Here is an 18,813-nt window from a genome sequence, read left to right as displayed (position 1 = left end):
TCAATCTCTTTCAAATCAAAACACAAAGCTTGATTTGCTTACCCACCTACATATATTTTTTTTCAATCTTAATATCAGAATATCATCATCATCATCATCATCATCATCATCATCATCATATAGGGGCGGCTGGGTGGCTCAGTCGGTTAAACACCTGTCTTCAGCTCAGGTCATGATCCAGGGGTCCTGGGATCGAGTCCTGAGTCTGGCTCCCTGCTCAGTGGTGAGCCTGCTTCTCCTCCTTCTGCCCCCTCCCACCCCCTACTTGCACTCTCCCTCTCTCTCAAATAAATAAATAAAATCTTAAAAAAAGAAATGCCTTTAAAATAATAATAATAATACTAGTAATAATAATAATAAAGATAACATAATAGCCCTCACATAAATCTGTCTCCGGCAAAGCAGCTTTATCATTATATACACCAATGCTGGACCCACACCATGGCTCCTGCAATATCAGTATCTCAAGGTTAAATAGGGTGTTAGTTATCAAATTCTAAAACAAAGAATATTTCTTGAAACTCATCATGCTTTTCATGCAACTGAAGGTAATTTTCTTCAGATGTGTAAGGTTTTCTAGATCAGTATTCTATTCACTGAACTTAAAGCCCCACAGGTGACCTCTGGGCTGCAGGATTTGTTGTTTAAACTACTCAGTTGGCTTTAACCAAGATGGCACTTTATCCATGTGACCTGTTAATGTGGGACATGGTTGGAAACGTATGGCCCACAAGCTGCGGGGTTACTGGGGCTACTTGTACCTGATTCCAAGGAGAGTCTAGTTTTCACCCTGCCCCCAAGTTCACTTACCAAAGACTACCTGAAGGTGGCTATAGAATCGTCATTTTGGAGTCTACATTTTATAAATCTGCTTAAACTAAAATAAATTTTGATAATACTTCTCATCCTCCATCTCCCTTCACCCTGTTCACAACCCCTAAACTAATTAAGGAATTATTTTGCATCTTGTTCCTCTGAGAGAACAGAGTGTTTTTTGTATGACAGAAACACCATTCAAATGTGATATGTGACAATTCGTATTCCATTTTAAGTTGCTCCAACTTGATGGTAGGGGAGGGAAACCTTTAAGACAATAAATATACCCAAGGGAAAAATCAGAGGTGATGTGCTGGTGATGGGCACTAGGGGAACATAATTAAAATCATACTTTAGCTTCAGTACGTTTGTGCAGAGCTAGAAAGACTTTGAAGATCAGTTAGCCTTTTCAAGGACCAATTTCTCCATTTTGAAGAAGAAAGATGCTGGGGCCCAATAAGTTGAAAATCTCCTCATTCTAGTCTAGTCCAGACCACTGGGTCTCTGTGATGAGTCCTTTCATGGAAACGAGCCTGCTCTGGATGGTGCATCACTTGCTTCTGGCCCCCATCCTGTGTTGCCTACTGTTGGTTATGTGATCCCATAATAAAAGGAAGATGCAATGATACAGAAGTGGAACAAGAGTGTGCCTTTCCCTCACCCCCAAGGATAAACAGGTCACCTTGGAGGTGCGATGGGCTTTTGTATACCTACATGCTTCAATAAGTCCGCTCTGACCAGGGATGCAGAAACATAGGTTTCAGCCATATTTCTGGCACCCTCTGCCCTGACCCTGCCATATTCCTTCTGCCAATTTTCCCTACCTTCCTAACATCCACAGATGGACCAGGGTACAAGTAGGCAGCAAAGCATTTTCTTGCACTCATGAGAAAAATAATTAAAATTCACCTTGTTGTTGAGTGAGATCAACTGACGAGAAGAGAGATCATTGCTAGAGCAAATTGGTGTGTGGGAGGGAGTTATTTTATAAGGTTTAAACTGGGCTCAATGGCTCCATTTCTTGCACCAAGAATTGCATTACAGAGTGTTTTATTAACAGTTTAGGGGGTAAGAAATTCGGTGGAGTTTACAAATTTCACTGATCCTGGGAGTTCAAGAAAGAGGGGGAAGAAGAAGAAGGGGTCAGGAGAGAGGAAGAGAGAGACAAATTTCTCAGATTTTTTATTATTAAGCCTTTTCTCCCCTGTTAAATACTAAGTGGAGTGCTCATCGAGCACTGTCTCCACCCATACTATGGGTATGCCTTACTAGTGGACAAGCTCTTTTATGCTACTCGATTAAGCTAATATCCTTGGATAGGTTATTTAACTGTATGCTGAGTTCTAAACTATGACAGGTTGCATTACAGTGATATTCCACAGTCATCATTTTTAACTGGCCTTTAAAACATGAAGCAGTCCTGAATTAGCTTACCTGATGTATCTCAGGAATGGTCCCACTCAGGTCGGAGTCATTGTGTATCCCCATCCAATCTGCTGCTCTTCTCAGCGGGGGAGACTGACACCTTGGTCTGCCTATCATATTCACGGCAACGCAATCATCTCAAGTGGGATTCTTTTCTTCCAATATTCACTGAAACTAATTTTAGACTCATTTGGTATTCCACTGCCAAACATAAAGGAAATTCCCGGCCCACAAGAAGGATGGTCAGAATGACTAAGTTCCTACCGTCTTCATACTAGCATTGCTCTGATGTGATTCTTTACTATTGAAACATGATGTCTGTTTCAGAGATAAAAGTAAAGTTAAGAATGCCTTTTTTTCTCAGGGTTAATTAATGAGAGACATTGAAGATGAAAGCAGACTGTCCAAATGGAAACTGCAGTGCCTTTGGAATAGGAAGTTGGATTTGGACTCTGTTTCATTCACCCAATAACTATCTACTGACGGCCTATTGTTTTTTAGGCACTGTGCTAGGAGTTTTGTCCCTTACCAGCCCTATGACCTGGGCATGTAATTTAATACTTCCATGCATTATTTAAGCCAGGCCCGTTTTGCAGTGCCAAACTGCCCAACTGTACATGGCAGCCCAATTTCAGAACCCCCAAAGCCATCCTTCCTGCAAAGATGTGTGCCTTCTTTGGTCAGCATCCCTCATTTGAAGACTATATACAGGCACAGGTCAGCCCTCTAGGGCAGTCCCTGCCGTTGAATCTCTCTTCCAAACCCCCCTCCCCCAATGCATACTGTAGACAAATAGAGAGTAGTTCAAGATGGAAAGAGAGGTGGAATCCTTTTAGTGCCTAAATATCTAGAGTCTAAGTCAATATTCCCCCTTTCAAAGGTCAGAAAGGAAACTGGGCTGGAAAAATTGAGAGTGAATCATCTATGCCCATGTAAAACTCTCAAACATGTGCACGTTTTTTCCTTAATGGTCATGGAAACCTCTCTAAAACTGGGCTCATTTACTATATATGTGGCCCTAGTCATGTCATGTAACACTCCCAGGTATCTATGGGGCTTATTGATGTCATCATCATCATCATCATCATTCTCATCCTCATCTGAACTTCCTGGTCAGAAAGACCATTATTGAAAGACTCTATTTTCAGGCTTTCTAAGACACCCTTTAGGGGTAGTCAAACCGCCAGGGAGAGGTGTGAAACTCCACCTTTCATTGGTGGCTCTCTCAACCATAAAGAGGCTGTCTGCCAGCTAGAAGTCTATCTGTATAAATGCCTCCCTGAACCAGTACAGAAATCTAGGAATGAATGGGAATTATAGCAACCTTATACAATCAGCCCCATTAATTTGAGCAGAACCAGGGATCCTCATTCTTTTTTTTTAATAAGTGGCAACTGGACTGGTTACAGGCCATGCCCAAGAAAGTTCTAGAAGCCCCCTCTTCAAGAAAATCCCAAAAGACAACTCTCTGGCTGTTAATGGTGTGTGGAAGGGGTGGGGCCTTAGAGCTTCACTGCACTTCAGATTCTGGGATGTAGAGTTCCCAGCCCCACTCTTGTTCTGAGAAAATTTCTCAAGAGGCCACATAATTGTCCAACCCATGGACCAGTTGCACACTCAGGCAGTGCTGGTAGCTAAGAGCCAAGAGGAGAGCATTTCCAACTTCCATCTCTATGACGATGACACAAAAATTCATTTTTATAGAAGGATGGTGTCAGGGGCATTGATGGTCAGAGCAGAGAGTCCTGATCTCCTCCATCTGTCCAAGGCAGCCTCTATTTTCGATCTGGCAGGTGAAAGGGTTATAGAATTTCCTTGGTTGTATTGAACATTTGCCAAATATTCATCATCTGTAGAGCCAAAAGCATGTTCTTGGGAATAGGAGGTCATAGTGTGATGTCCATTGCTCACTGCTAGGAACCAGGAAGAAGCTCTTGGAGAACTGAATCAGAGTTGGGTGGGTGAGCATCAGAGGAAGGGCACAGCATTGTAGGACCCCCAGTGGTGCTGCACAGTGTGGGCGGCCCACACCTACTATGAGAAAAGTGTGTTTAGTCAAACAGCTCTTACAACTTAATGGGACTTAATGTCCAGGCCCTTTTTTGGCACATTAGAAACCAATTTGTTAGCCTTGAAAATTCATAAACCTGACATAAAATATTTCAGATTGATAGACAAGAAGAAAGATTTCAAGTGGGAGATTTGGTAACCTATTGAACCTGTCTCTTCGAGTCAACAGCCTTCTACTTTTTGAATAAACATTGGTTCTAGAAGAGACTGTGGGGGCAACCCACACACATAGGCTGTCGCTTAAACAAGGTATCACTTAGAATGTCTGGGCCACCTAATCCTTTCTCAAGGCATCTGTCCAAGCCCACAGTCTCTGCCAATGAGCAGAGCCAAGTTCTACACTGCCTGACACAGCTATAGTCCAAGGATGAGCACCTTTCTCAAGGGCAGTCCAAAATAAAGAGACCAAGGCCCCAAGATTTACGTGGCCAGACTCAAAGTGTTTAGGTGAGCTGGGCCAAAAAAGATTTCTCTAGAAATATTTGGACCCAGGCAACTAAGAGGCTATTTTAGTTATCTGGGCCACAGCACATAGAATGATTCAGGTTCAGGGTTACCCCCGTGGGTCAGGCACAGACCATGAGTAAGCAATGGAAGGTGATGGTGAAGAGGGAATGGGAGCAGGTAAGAAGAGCAGGAAGAAAATGCCACTGCAGGGAGGGAGAAGGAACAGCCAAGAGAGCCCTGAGCTATGCCTACTCTCCCGCCGTTCCCAGCTTGCACATCCCTTCAGGCAGCTCCTCTTTCCGTGCAACTATGCTGTACACAGATGCTGCATTTCAAATACCACCTCTGGTCACTCTAGGGACAGGTTGACATTTGCCAGGAAGCACATCAGGAGGTCTGTGGAGGCACATTTCTCTTCCAGTTCCCAGCTAGATGCAGGTGTCTAGTCTCCTACGCCACAAGATTTTATTTTCCATTCTTTAGCAGCAGAAACTGCTTATGCTTGCACACTCTTGACATTAAATATATGGTACATGCTTCCAGGTCAGTTGGTGGAAAGTAGTGGCCTTTACCCCAGAAACTGATTGTTTGATCACAGACTTATTAGAGTTGGAAAATATCACTTTTGGAATGATTCTTTACTGCAGTCTCAACAGCAGTCTCATTTTTCTTCCTGAGGGACGCATTTTAAAGAGCCAGATGGTGCATATGTTGCAGCAGAACTCTGCCTTCTCCCTCCCCACCCTGCCTAGATTCACTTCAAACACTTTCTTTTCATCCAGAGAAAATATTTATGTGCATTTGTTTAGCACTATCCCAAATATCTCACTTGGCCCTCAAGCAATGAGGTGAAGGAGTACAGGAGGTATTATTTCTCACAAATTTAGAATTAGGGACCAAAGGCACAGAGACATATAGTGACTTGCAGAAAGCACACAGCATAGTTACATAGAGTGGAGACTTGAATCCAGCCCTTCTGATGCATACCCAGTGTTCTCTCCACTACTGTAACAGAGGACATCTCTGATTTTATTTTCTACCAAAATTTTCCATTACATTAAAATCCTAAACAGTGTGATTAGGTTGAAACAAGTCCTTTGCCTATCTTCAGGGCACATGCCTGTGTATGCTGGAAGGAAGGGTACACCTTGGAAGGAAGGGTATACCCTGGAGCTCCTCTGCTCATCTGTTGAGGCCAACAGAACTCCAACCCATGACCCTTAATGTCAATATGTTAAAAATCATTAAAGTGTTCATAGTGTCAATAGTAGTATTTTTTCAATTATTCATGTATGTAAAATATACTTACTAAGCACCTGCTATGCACCATACATTACTGTACTGGCTGGGGGTAAACATATGAATAAAATGAGACAACATCTCTGTTTGAATGGAACTTGCTTGTTTGAGGGAAGAAAAATAGTAATAAGGAATTACATAAAGTCAGGTAGTGATTAGTGCTATGAAAAGGCCAACAGCACAGTAAGAGCTTGTGATAGGGAGACCATACCTGTCAGGGGGAAGCAATGTTTGGGTGGAGACCTGAGTGAGGTGTGGAAGCGAGGCCTATGAAAATATGGGGCCGAGAGTTCCAGGTAGAAGGAACAGCAAATGCAGAGCCTGAGCTGGGAGAACACTCTGCGTGTTGGAAGAAGAGTAAGCCAGCATGGCTGGAGCTGCATATTTGAGGGGACAAGTGGTAGGAAATGAGGGGGGAGAGCTAGGCAGGCAGGCTCTTACAGGTCATGGTCAAGACTGGATTTCATTTGAAGTGTGATGGGAAGGGATTACGACATTATTTAATTTATGATTTAAGAAGATCACACTCAGGATATTTGGAGAAAAGACTGTAGAATGCAAGAGTGGATGTAAACAAACAGTAAGAAAGCCACCGCAGTGGTCAAGGCAGGAGGATGATGCTGTGCCTTGCTCCCAGTAGCACACAAATATACTGCTGTTTCTTCCATCGCTTTGACACTATATCCCCCACCAGCAACTGCCTGCCTTCTCTGCTCCTCTTTGCAGCAAATTTTCCCCATATAGAACTATCTATATTCACTGTCTCTAATGCCTCTGTTCTCGTTCTCTCTTAAACCCTTAACATTCATATTCTTGTGACCACCACTCCAAAATTCCTCCTGTCAAGGGCATTCGCGGCATCCATGTTGCTAAATTCAGTGATTAATTCTTGGTCCTTACCTTTCCCATCAGCCGTGAGGGTTACTGCGTACGGTTGTGCAGCTTGTGCTTGCACAAGGCACCTAGAACAGGGGACGGGTGGATGTGAGTTTAGTCCACCTTGTATTTGCTGAACTGCAGTTTTGCAAGAGCACATCTCCCTAGAGAGGGTGCCTTTTCCTACCTCACACAAAGATCTTGACCAGTGGCAGTGATCCCATAGCAGCAGTTGACATCATCATACCTTCCTCCTTAATGCACTTTCTTTATGGCTTCCAGGACCCCACACTTGGTTTTCCTCCCCGCTCACTGGGGGCTCCCATTAAGTCTTTTTCACTAGGTCTTCATTTTCTCATGGTGGACATGGCAATGCTGGAATGCCTCAGCACTTTGGATTCTCTTTTGTCCCACACTTACACCTACATGATCTCACCCAGTCCCTTGGCTTTAATGTTATCTTTATGTCCATGATCCCCCAAACTTATCTCCAGCCTGGACTCATGTTTCCTGGACTCCCCCTGAATTCCAAGCTTTTAAATCCAACTATATCTTCAACATCTCCAGTTGGGTGTTTAATAAACATCTCAAACTTAGCATGCCCCCAACTGAATCCTGATCTCTGCCTCCTGAAATCTGCTCCACCTATAGTCTTCTCATCTTAATACAAAGCAACTCTAACCTTCCAGCTGCTCAGCCAAATGCCTTGAGTTACTTTCCATGCTTCTCTTTCTCTTGCACACCACATCCCACCCATCAGTATATACTATTGGCACTACCTTCAAAATCCATCTTCCAGGATGGATTCTTACCACCTTCACAGTCCTATTCTGGTTTGAGCCATCACCATTGTTGCTTGCTTCACTGCAGTAGCCTCTCACACATTTTCCTGTACATTCTATTCTTGACACAGCACTCAGACAGATCCTATAAAAATAGAAGTCACATTGTGTCATTTCTCTGCTCAAAACACTGCAGGGGCTCCCAGTTTTCCTTAGAGAAGAAGCCAAAACTCTTGTTCTTCCCTCTGTTCTTCTCCAACCATGTCTTCTACTCTCTTTCTACTGGACTTGCTCCGGCCACCTTGCTGATCCTTGAGCATGCCAATTATATTCCAACTGTAGGGCCTTTGCATTGGCTGTTTCCTCTGCCAGAAGCACTTTCCTCAAAATATTACTGTGACCAAATCCCTTTCCTTCTTCAAGACTTTATTTAAATTTCATCTTTTAAAATTACTACTCTTCCTCTCCTTTCCAGATACTCTTGATCCCATTTATCCAGCTTTATTCTCTTCCCTGGCGCTTACCATCTTCAAACATTTAGTTATTATGCTCAATTTGGTGGTTCCTCAATGACAGTTTAAGTTCCTTGAAGGCAAGAGTTTTGTCTGTTCCCTGATGCCTTCACATGTCTGGAATAGAGGCTTGCACATAGTAAGTGCTCAAAAAATATTTATTGAATGGATGAAAGAATGAGAATATGTTATTAAATGTTGTCTAATTTTTACTCCAAATCTGTCCCAAAATGTAATACTAAGCAGTTGTGTAAACCACTAGAATATTTAATGACTTGGAAAACTATTTACAATCTAGTGCTAAAATTTTTACAATCAGGTTTCAGAAAAGTAGGTAGGATATGATCCAATTTTTATTTAAACAATGTATATGTTTGCATTAAAAAGAACTAGAAGGAAATATTTATTTAACAAGTATTTCTGAAGCACCTACTATGTACCAGACATTGTGCCAATTAACTCTTCCTGGGGTGAGATTATAAATTATTTTTATTTCTTCTTTTTGCTTATCTGTATTTTCCGTATTTCTACACTAGTGATCTATTAATTTTACATTAGAAATAATTAAGCCAAGTGCTTTTATTTGCTTAGGTACTTTTGAGTGATGCGACTTTGGGCAGCACATTTTCAGGATAAATGCATAGCCCTGTGTGCATACTGATTTACTACAGTATTAATAGAAGATGCTACAAATGGAGTTCTCTCTTAAATTCCACTAACTAGGGAGAATCCCAGATCTCATTGCCTGTTTAAACAATTGCAGGGACAGCTGTGACATCCACAATCAACATTCTTCAGTAACCAAGGAGATATTCTAGGCAATTTGTAAGCTACCAGGGTAAGAGTAGACATTTTACCATTGCCCACCATCCCTGGTCTCTCAGCATTTTAATTGCTTGTTAGTAAGACACTTCGGAAAGCCTTGAGCATGAAAGAGACAATACACAGTAAATTCTAGTATAATTTCCTTGTATTCATTAAATCACTGCCAACTTGAACATGATTTCCTTTGTACAGATACACTATCATTTCTAAGAACAGTAAATTCTATGTACAGGTTTGAAGAGCAAACTTTACCTGGAGTTTATTCCCCGGAGGTATTTCTATAACATGCTATTTGAAGATTCCTCTATTTCAATTTTTAAAAACCTCCATCTGCAGATGCTGTCCTAGGCTGTGACATTCTCAGCATTAGAGTGGGACAGATGTTTCCCAATGCTGATTTTTTTCACTGTCACTTTGTGCTTCATTATATCAGTCAGATAATGAAATGCTTAATTAGCTCTTCCCTTTTGCCCCAGGATCATTTTATAAAAAGGTAAATTGAGAGCTTTGAGAATGAAATATCTCCATTTGGCACGCAGGTATCTAAACCATATTTGAATACTTGAAATATTCGTGCAGGGGTGCTTCCGGGTAGACATGATGCACAAGACTTCTCTACAGGTATCAGTTGCTGGGGATGGTGGCCACATCATCTCTCCTTCCCCGGCAGCCCAAATATCACTTGTTTTAGATGTGAGGGCTGCCAAACATCATTAGCCCCAAATGGGGCAAATCAGCAAGAGTGGTCCTGGTTTCTGGGAAAATACTGGTTTCCAGCAAGAATGGTCCTGGTTTCTGGGAAATTCACTCTAGGCTCCTTAGAAGCTTTGCCTTTCAGGTGACATCAACCATGAAAGTCTTCACCCATCCAGACCCATACCATGTTGAGCAATCCAATGGAATTGTCAATAGCCCTTTTCCAGATGGTTCTTCTGCCCCAAATGCAATTCATATTGTCAGGTATAATCTAGTCCCTCTAATGTTAAAAAGGAGAAGTTTGTTTTCTTCTCTCCATTCCATCCACCTTGCACCCCCATCACTCCAACCCTTGCAGTTTGCTCATTATATAGGTGATGTGCTCACCCAGCCACCTGTTCATGCTTCCTTCCTGTTAGCCTCTTTAGCCCAAGGAGTGAACAAGGGTTTTTTCTGAACAGGAGGGTAATCTATCTGTGGTCAGAGTGGGATTTATAGTGTGTGCGTCCCCCCCCCCCACCCATTTGGCTGGCTGATATTTGCTCAAGGAAAAGCTAGCAGGCAAATCAGCTGACATATTGCCTGAGGTGACCAGTCGAAAAATAAAACCTTCTGAGAATGTTGCTGCAACTACTATTTTTGTCTAGAAGAGACATTCTGCTAGTACGGATGACAATTTGGTTGGGTTAGGAGGAGCCACAGGAAACAAGAGCTCAATGCTGATCACTGTTATACAGATCTGGGATGATGGCACATGCGGTGATCAGCTGATTACATTACTGTATCAGTGCATTCGTTTAATGTCATCAAGGTCAAGGAGGTCTGCTTCTCGGTGGTGCTCAATAGGAAACTCAAAATATTATGTATGCCGGCAACAAGTGCCATGATTGATTTTTGTTATGGAATTAATCTGTCAAGAGTTGCAGTTTCAGGTTTGCTACCGTGAGTTATATCTCTGGTTCAGCTGGAAGACACAGCGCCAGAGAAAAGGGCTAAGCTGTCTTTGGCTATTTGCCTTAATCAGAGCTTTGTTAAGTGCTTGCTGCTGCTGCTGTTGATAGGGAGGTAGATGTGAGGGCTGCCAAACATCATTCCATTTAAAATGCAATGAAAAAGACCCCTCTGTCATGGCAGCCGGACCAAATGGGGATAGATAGTTGTGTTGAGTTGCTTCACCCCGGGGAGCTGCAGAGACTCTGATTTTAATACATCTGGGTGAGCTGCATGTAAACAAACCTCATGGGTGGAACTTGACTGCGGCTGATGATGAGTCATTAGACCAAGAATTTACATGTCATACTGTCGATGATGGGAAGCCCCTGTGAGGTGTGAGGCGGGGGTGAATTGGCATTTTAGAAGGAACACTGAGACAGTAGCACACAATGGACTGGGGACAGGGAGGACTGAGGTAGGTGAGAACAGTGAAGAAGCTGTTTGCAATAGGGAATTATTGCATTCCCTCAAGGTGTGGCTACCCACTACGGCTGCCATCCTGACCCCCAATGAAGCTCCCTCTTCACAGCAACGGAACGTATTCACCATGGCCCAAAACACCATCTTTCATTTCATCTACATCACACTATAAAATCATTTAAAGACTGGTTTCTTCTGAAATGAATTTGATTTTGATTCCCATCCCCCTCTCCTTTCTACTTATCCCTGCTGCTCCTAGGTGCTCAAGGGCCGGTTTGAGGGGAGCTATTTTCTTTTGGGAGTTATAAAATAATTATACGAATAATTGTTCAAACAGGCTATTCATTACTATCTTAAAAAGGATGATGAAGATCTTTTTAAGAGAAACATGGGTTTTTGTTGTTATTATTTTGCTTTGTTTTTCAAAGATGCTTCAGCCAGTACTCAATTGATTGGCAATTTCAATCCCTTGAAGTCAGGTAATATAGAAACATAGGATCATAGGATCTCAGAGGAGGCAGATCCCTTTTTGATTACCTCACCAAACCAATCCAAAACATGAGTTCCTCTAAAATAATCCCTCCAAGAAATAATATCATTAATAATGTCTAAAGCTTACATAGCACTAATGTGCTTTACATGTGTTAATTATTTAATCCACACAACAACCACATGGGGCAGCCATAGCTTTTATATTCGTTTTACGCTGAGGCACAAAAAGACACAGCTTGTAAAAGAGGTGGATCTGGGATTTCAACCCAGGCAATGTTTCCAGGACATGTGATTACCCATTATGCTATACAAACTTCAGTTGAGTTTTCGCTTGAGTAGTTCCAGGCATGAGGAGTTCACTAGCCTCAGAAAAGGCTTATTTCATCCTTGTCTGTTCTGCTGGTTAGACATGTCCGCCAATGACCTAAAGTCTTCTTCTCTAATATTTCTACCTATATAGCCCTCTGTAGTAATAAGAACGTTTAATCTGTCTGTTGCCAAAGTCTTTTCCTGGGAATTTAAATTTGTCCTCCAAGACTTAATTCATATGTTATTTCTCTGTAAATTTTTTGTGTGTGACAGTTAAAAGCTGGTGTATTTTTTTTCTTTTACAAGTTCTGTTGGTCCCATTCTGGGGATGTGTGTATGTAATTACTACTGCGTTTGTGTGTTTGGTGATAGGGTCATTTTTTTAAGTCATAGGAGTAGAATTTTATATTTCCTTATTAAATTTCTTTCAAGATTGAGCCTATTTGCTGCAACCTATTAAAATCTACAGCCATACTAAATATTGCTCATTAGTCCTGGTTTCATGCTATAATTTAATAAAACATGAAGAAAATCAAGGCTCAGAGAACTTTAGTTGCCCAAGGTTTTATTAAGTGGAATTTGCCCCCAGTTCTATCTTAAAAAAACGTATGCAAGTGCTCACTTCAGCAGCACGTACACTAAAACTGGAACAGTACAGAGAAGATCAGCATGCCCCCTGCACGAGGATGACACGCAAATTCGTGAAGCATTCCATATTTTTGAGTGCGCTTGTCATGGTGAGCACCAGGTGATGTATGGAAGTGTTGAACCACTATATTGTACACCTGAAACTAATATTACACTGTATGTGAACTAACTAGATTTAAAATAAAAGTTTAAAAAGCGAAAAAAGAAAAGAAAACAAATGAAATTTTGGTATATCATAATTGTAGCGTATATATATATGTATATGTGTGTGTGTATTTACTTCACTAGACAAGAGGAGAATAAGAGGAATGTATACAAAGATGATGATTTTGGACTATTTTTTGAACCATTAAAAATAAGCCATTTGAAAAAGAAAAAAAAAATGCATGCAAATCCAATTGCTTGCTCTCGCTGCCAGATCAACTTTTCACTCCCTCTGTTTCTGGCTTGCCTCACGCTCCAGCCCTGCCCTCCCCACTAATGCAAAAGGAGCATGACTATAGAAGATTTCCTGTCTCAGCAGCCACCTCACTCTCTGTTCCTCATTTTTATTTGACTTGAATTGTGAGAAAAGGTGTTGTCCTGATATATTGCCTAATCATAGTGTAGCTTTTGGCTTGATACTGACTCTTTTTAGCCATCTTAACTGTATTATCTGTGATTACGGTTTTTAAAATAACTTAATTAACGTCATGATGAAATTAATTCATTGCTGTGCTAATGTTCAGAAAAAAAGTACTCCAGAGACTGATGTGAATTAGTAGAGGGGGTTTTAAAGCTCCATTATTGGTCTAGGGGATGATACAAAGTCAAAACTGCTAGCATTATTTTTTCAAGATTTGGAATGATGCTAAGAAGGTATTTGCAAGTTGTATCAACTAGATAGAAATATGCAACTGTCAAGCAATATGACAGCCTGCACTAAGAGGGAAGGGTGCAGTGACAGTGGGAATCGCCTCAAAGATCACTGTGAATCCTAAAAATAAAGACAGTGATAGGGAAGAAAAAAATAGAAATGAAATTCTCACTGCAGGATCTGGAGATAATTTCTAATCTTCTCCAATTTTTCTCTTCTTCCCCCTCCCCCTTACCAAAACACATGTGCAGACATAGGGCATTCTTTACTATCGTTTTAGAAGTACCTGTCTCTGTTTTTATCCTAAATCATTTTCTGCACATCTTTTCTTCTCTAATCAACTTAACGAGATATTATCAGGAACCAACTGCAATCTCACAACTATGCTAGTTATTCCAAAAGATTCATAGAAAGATAACTGCAGTATCCTTTTTAGAATTTTAAATCGGTTGGTAAGAAAGACTGTAGAGAGGGGAAACAGCCCTCCTGCTGATATATTCAGTATATCATGCAGGACTAAACCCGTCATGCTAGATACGTATGCTATAAGACTAGGGGAATTTATTCATTTATCCTAAAGACACTCAGTGAATGCCTTGCATGTGTAGGATTCTGGCAGAGGCCTAGAGAAACAAGGATGAATCAGATATTCTCCCTGACCTCAGGGGCTCAAATGTTACTGGGAGCCACAGAACCGTAAATGGATGATTAGAAATCACCGTGGTTGGGCTTTGTGCTAGTATTGGAAAGACAAGTAGAGCTTCACTATATGCAGAATGCAAGGGAGCTGGTAAGATGGCATAATTCAGGTCAGTAAGAGGACAAGAGAAATACAGGAGTGTGGAAAGGTGCACAGCCTGGTGAGGAAAGTGATTTTTTATTGGGTGGGGAATTGTAGAGGAATGAGGAACCCAGCCTGATGGGGATTTGGCAGTTAGGGTGTTGCTTGGATGCTGTGTTGGGAAGGGCTGCAGCAAGATCCTGTGTCATACTAAAGGGGACACCTAAAGCATTTTTACGACTTTTATTTTACATGTACATGTGTTATTTTATGACATTATTTCATATCCGCACCAACCTTAATAGGTTTCACTCCCTACATTCTGTCCCTAGCATCCATCGGACCCAGAGCAAGATATACAGTATGTTTAAATATTTGTGATTTATAAATCAATCTAACAAAATATTAAATGAAAACTGTTCTACCTTTCTCCCCTAACAAATACATCTTCATAACAACCAGTTTTGAGTTTAAGGGTTCCTGGAATCTTCCAAGTTTCAGGCTAAAATCTGGTGGTTTGGGGAAATCCACTGCCCACTCTTCCCACCCCTGATTCCATCCCACTGTAGGATGTTCAAATATATCTGAACACTTCTGTCCACTTGCCGAGTTCCATTACAGCTCCCCCCCCCACACACACACGCAACCACGCATTAGCCCACCCAGAGCCTAGAAAGATATTCACTTGAGGTGTGGTCCACTCCTGGGAGGACAGATTCCAGGAAGAATTCCGCATATGCCTTAGTGATGGACTTAAGCCATGAATCATTGGTACCAAGAGTGTGGCCTAGAAGTTGGGGTTGGGGGAGGTGCAGGTTCCTATTGGGCCTGTTGCTTTGCCCCTGGCACTCTACCCCAGTAAGGGGGCATGGACAGAGAAGGGCCAGAGTTGGGTCCCTACCAAAGTGCTGGATACAAGGAAGGGGCCTCTCTGACTCAGGTCTCAGAGCAGTATTTCCCTTATCCCACCTTGTACTGATTGAGTTATCTGTAGTCCTTTATCCTTCTAGGGACAGTCCTAATGTTTAGAACTGAGGGCTTGTTGTGCTGATGTTCCCAAAACTTCCAATAAGACGACTCCTTCATTTAACCATTAATGTTAATCTCCCCATGAAGGCCTATTTACGGCAGCCATCTTCCTCCAGGCCAGAGACAGCTAGTGTGTGTGTGTGTGTGTGTGTGTGTGAGCATGTGTAGTAGGAAGAGTGAGATGGGAAATTCACCTTTCTTACAGGCCAAATATGATAGATTATTAATTATTAAACATTAAACACTTTGTAAACTTCTTCAGCTCCTAGTTCACCACATGTTTCTCTACCACTATAGAGGTTACCTTTTTTTTTTCCCACCACTGAGACTGGAAAAGGAGTAAAAGAATACAACAGAGGCAAGGATAAAAGCCCTGTCTCTTCCAGCTGCAAGGAAACGTGGGCAGGAGTCCGCCAGAAAAAGTAGAGGGGCTGGAAGTGACAATGTTGTGTTGCAAGCTCCACCCTAAGAGGATGAAGAAGGGCTCTGGATTATGAACCAGAACTCTGCGGGCCAAGGACTCTTGTCTCACTCTCTTTACAGGCTCCTAGGGGAGGTTACCTCACAGGTTTGTGCAAACCAGAGTGGGGGCAGCCTCATCAGAGTAAAGGTGGATGGTTGGCAGAGAGGGAGAGCCTGAGTGCTCTCATCAGACTCCCCTTCCCCTTGGTTCCTTGATGGCAAAGACAGGACCCAGCACCCTGAGTGCTGGCAGTTAGTAATAGCTCCTCCCTGGCACCACTCACACATAGACTTGCTCCCATCAACTGAGAAACATGGCTACAAGAGCCTTCGGGTCTGTTGCTCAATTCTTAGTCTTCATCTTTTTTGGCCATTCAGCAACATTGGACACATTCAGTCCACACTCCTTGAAAAAAATTCTTCCCTTGGCTTTCAGCATATCACTCTCTTTGGGTTTATTTCTTACGCACTAGCTTCTTTCTTTTTTTCAGTCACTCTGTCTGTTCCTCCCCATCTCCACAGCCTATAAACCCTAGAATGCCCCATGGCTCAATCCTCAGACTTCTAATCTTCTTTCTTCTTTCTGTTCTTTGTGTGATCTCATCTAGTCTCTGCCTTGAAAGATCATCTTCATGCAAAGATTCCTAGGATTGCATTTCCACCTTGGACTTCTCTGAACTCTAGACTCAGATATGCATCTGCTTACTTAAGAGTTTATTTGAAAGTCTATCATTACCCTAAAACTGGGTATTGACAGTCCACTATCAAAATGGGGGCACTTAACATAGGTACTCAATAATTGATAGAATAAGCAGCCAAAATTGAGTAAGGATAGATGAAATTTAAACAGCACAATGAATTATTTAGGACTAGTAAGAACATTATATCTCCAAACTCCAGAACACACATTCTTCTCCAGTACACATGGCATATTCATAAAAATTAATGATGTACTAGGCCATAAAGAGAATCTCAATACATTTCAAAGGATTAGTGTCAAGCAGAGCTTATTTTCTGATCACAATGCATACAGTTAGAAATTAATAACAAAAGAACTTAAAAACCCTAAGTGTTTGGAAGTTTAAAATCAATTTCAAAAAAGAAACTCCTGGTGGAAAAAGTCACAATGGAAATTAGGAAATATTTGTAACTGAACAGTAGTTGAAGGAGTATTTATCAAAACTTGTGGTATGCGCTAGTGTGTTACTTAGAGGAGAATTTATAGCCTGAAATGCTTACATTAGAAAGTAAGAACAGCTGATAGGGCGCCTGGGTGGCTCAGCTGGTTAAGCACCCAACTCTTGATTTCAGCTCAGGTCATGATCTCAATGTGGTGAGATTGAGCCCCATGTCAGGCTCCACACTGAGCATGAAGCCTGCTTAAGGTTCTCCCTTTCTCTTTCCCTGTGCCCCTCCTCCCTCTCTAAAATAATAAGTAAATAAATCTTTAAAAAAAATGTAAGAACAGCTGGAAATTAGTGAATTAAGTATTCAACCTATTTAGTTAGACACAGAATACCAGAAACCTTAAGCTATTGGACGGAGGGAAACAACAGTGATAAAAGTAGAAATCAATGAAGTAGAGGAGGAAAAAGCTACTATAAAGACTAGAACAAATCAAATGTTGGTTCTTTAAGAAAGATAAGTTACTTCAAAACAGGCAAAACAATGGGAAGAATAATCAGAGAAAAAAGGTCACAAATGAGTGATTCTAGGAAGGCAACAGGTAACGTTACTATATATAGAATGGAAATGAAGAAGTAAAAAGACAATATTACGATCAACTTCATGACAAAAAAACTTGGAAACTGAGATGAGATAGGCAAATTCCTAAATAATTCTAACTTCCCAAAGTTGATTCACAAATAAATAAGAAAACTGAATAGTCACATAACCATTCATGAAACCAAACCAGAATTTATGTATTTTTGTTGGTTTTACTGACATTCTATCAAATATTCAAGAGATAAACTATTCTAATCTTACCCAAACTGTTCCCAGAGCAGAGAAAGAAATACATTCCCTTTTGTATTTGTTGAGGCTGACACAATGTGGGTATGAGATCTGACAATGATCACAGGGAAGGGAAAAGTCATAACTTAGTGTCTCTTATGAACATAAAGGTAGAAGTGCTATTTAGCCAACCAAATGCAGACATAGTTAGAGAACATTTTCATGACCAAGTTGCATTTATCCCAGAAATTCAAGATTGGCTTAACATTGGAAAACCAATAAAGGTAATTCATCACATTTACAGATAAAAGAGGAAACATTATATGATCATCTCAATACTATAATAAAAGAATTTGGTGAGTTTCAACAAAGCAGGAGACAAAACTGTCATTATTTGACAATTATATTTTACTATGTACTATGTTCAAAAGATCCTACTGAGTTATCAATGTGTTTAGCATTTCTACAAAGCAGCAAAATATAACTAGAAAATATAACATTAAATATATTTTATAATATCAAGAAATATATAAACTATTCAGTAATAAAGATACAAAAGACTTTTGAGTATAAAATTATAAGCTCTTATTGAAAGGTATTATAATATGTAAATAAATGGAGAGCTGTACCATGATCATGGATAAAAGAAATCAATATCATAAAGTTGCCTGTTTTCCACAAGGGAAATTAGGGAATGTTTCCCTACAAGGTAGTAAAAAAAAATTTTATAAAGCTATTGCAATTATCAGTTTTGTATTGTCTTAGGGGTAAATAGCCCAAGAGAACAGCAGCAGTCTAGAAATAAACCTATTTAACGTGGAAACATGATATATGAGAAAATTGGCATTGCAGATTAGTTTAGGGCAGGGTCAATGACAGATCGTTTAATAAAAGGCATTAGAACAATTGATTCATCGCTGAACAAAAAATGAAATTGGACCCTTACACAGACAAAAAAAATCAATTCCAGATAGTTTAAATACTTACCTGTGAAAGAAAAATTATAAAACTTTTAAAACAGGATATAGGAGAATTCCTTTATGACCTTAGGATAGTACACATTTCTTAAATAAGACATAAGACATCCATTTATAAAACACAATACATTTAATTACGTGGAAC

At 40.7% G+C, this 18,813-nt stretch overlaps 1 long non-coding RNA gene and 1 other non-coding gene across 2 annotated transcripts in view; one reads left to right on the top strand and one right to left on the bottom strand.

The window, feature by feature from the left end:
• Positions 1-18,813, bottom strand: part of LOC116645480 — a 174,759-nt gene that overhangs the window by 13,643 nt on the left and 142,303 nt on the right. The window lies entirely within an intron of this gene.
• Positions 12,577-12,683, top strand: LOC116626746. Its single transcript, XR_004298325.1, has one exon. It is a non-coding gene; the product is annotated as a U6 spliceosomal RNA (small nuclear RNA).

This window comes from Phoca vitulina, unplaced genomic scaffold (genome assembly GCF_004348235.1).
Source record: "Phoca vitulina isolate PV1807 unplaced genomic scaffold, GSC_HSeal_1.0 scaffold2, whole genome shotgun sequence".
In the NCBI taxonomy this organism is placed as follows: domain Eukaryota; kingdom Metazoa; phylum Chordata; class Mammalia; order Carnivora; family Phocidae; genus Phoca; species Phoca vitulina.
The sequence above is the reverse complement of the archived record's forward strand: the minus strand, read 5'-3'. Positions and strand labels throughout refer to the sequence as shown.